The following is a 1,750-nucleotide window of genomic DNA, read 5'->3' on the forward strand; positions in this document are numbered from 1 at the left end:
ATGCCTAACCTTAACCCTTACCTGAACCATTCAGAGTTAACCCCTAACCTGAACCATTCAGAGTTAACCCCTAACCTGAACCATTCAGAGTTAATGCCTAACCTGAACCCCTGACCTTAACCATTCAGAGTTAATGCCTAACCTTATCCCCTAACCTGAACCATTCAGTGAATGCCTTACCTGAACCATTCAGAGTTAATGCCTAACCTGAACCATTCAGAGTTAATGCCTAACCTTAACCCCTTACCTGAACCATTCAGAGTTAATGCCTAACCTTAACCCCTTACCTGAACCATTCAGAGTTAATGCCTAACCTTAACCATTCAGAGATAATGCCTAACCTTAACCCCTTACCTGAACCATTCAGAGTTAATGCCTAACCTTAACCCCTAACCTGAACCATTCAGAGTTAATGCCTAACCTGAACCATTCAGAGTTAATGCCTAACCTTAACCCCTTACCTTAACCATTCAGAGTTAATGCCTAACCTTAACCCCTTACCTTAACCATTCAGAGTTAATGCCTAACCTTAACCCCTTACCTTAACCATTCAGAGTTAATGCCTAACCTTAACCCCTTACCTGAACCATTCAGAGTTAATGCCTTACCTGAACCATTCAGAGTTAATGCCTAACCTTAACCATTCAGAGTTAATGCCTAACCTTAACCATTCAGAGTTAATGCCTGACCTTAACCCCTTACCTGAACCATTCAGAGTTAATGCCTAACCTTAACCCCTTACCTTAACCATTCAGAGTTAATGCCTTACCTGAACCATTCAGAGTTAATGCCTAACCTGAACCATTCAGAGTTAATGCCTGACCTTAACCCCTTACCTGAACCATTCAGAGTTAATGCCTAACCTTAACCATTCAGAGATAATGCCTAACCTTAACCCCTTACCTGAACCATTCAGAGTTAATGCCTAACCTGAACCATTCAGAGTTAATGCCTAACCTTAACCATTCAGAGATAACGCCTGACCTTAACCCCTTATCTGAACCATTCAGAGTTAATGCCTAACCTGAACCATTCAGAGTTAATGCCTGATCTTAACCCCTTACCTGAACCATTCAGAGTTAATGCCTAACCTTAACCCCTTACCTGAACCATTCAGAGTTAATGCCTTACCTGAACCATTCAGAGTTAATGCCTAACCTGAACCATTCAGAGTTAATGCCTGACCTTAACCCCTTACCTTAACCATTCAGAGTTAATGCCTGGATTTAATGCCTGAATTTGACCTTTAATAAAACTTCAAAATTTGACGTTTGGAAAAACTCTGAAATATGACGTTTGAGAAACATGGATAAACATCTAATGTTGACGTGAGACTGAGAGCTGGTAGGACTCCTGGTAGGACTCCTGGTAGGACTCCTGGTAGGACTCCTGGTAGAACTCCTGGTAGGACTCCTGGTAGGACTCCTGGTAGGACTCCTGGACTCCTGGTAGAACTCCTGGTAGGACTCCTGGTAGGACTCCTGTTAGAACTCCTAGTAGGACTCCTGGTAGGACTCCTGGTAGGACTCCTGGTAGGACTCCTGGTAGGACTCCTGGTAGGACTCCTGGTAGAACTCCTGGTAGGACTCCTGGTAGGACTCCTGGTAGGACTCCTGGTAGAACTCCTGGTAGGACTCCTGGTAGGACTCCTGGTAGGACTCCTGGTAGGACTCCTGGTAGAACTCCTGGTAGGACTCCTGGTAGGACTCCTGGTAGGACTCCTGGTAGGACTCCTGGTAGGACTCCTGGT

At 44.5% G+C, this 1,750-nt stretch overlaps 1 long non-coding RNA gene across 1 annotated transcript; it reads right to left on the reverse strand.

Annotated features, from left to right (window-relative positions):
* Positions 1-373: 373 nt before the first annotated feature.
* LOC127906460 (uncharacterized) lies at positions 374-1,275 on the reverse strand. The gene is made up of 3 exons (XR_008061451.1): positions 1,199-1,275; positions 730-769; positions 374-568 (listed from the first exon to the last, which is right to left on the reverse strand). It is a non-coding gene; the product is annotated as an uncharacterized LOC127906460 (long non-coding RNA).
* Positions 1,276-1,750: the final 475 nt, after the last annotated feature.

Source organism: Oncorhynchus keta, chromosome 12 (genome assembly GCF_023373465.1).
Source record: "Oncorhynchus keta strain PuntledgeMale-10-30-2019 chromosome 12, Oket_V2, whole genome shotgun sequence".
Classification (NCBI taxonomy): domain Eukaryota; kingdom Metazoa; phylum Chordata; class Actinopteri; order Salmoniformes; family Salmonidae; genus Oncorhynchus; species Oncorhynchus keta.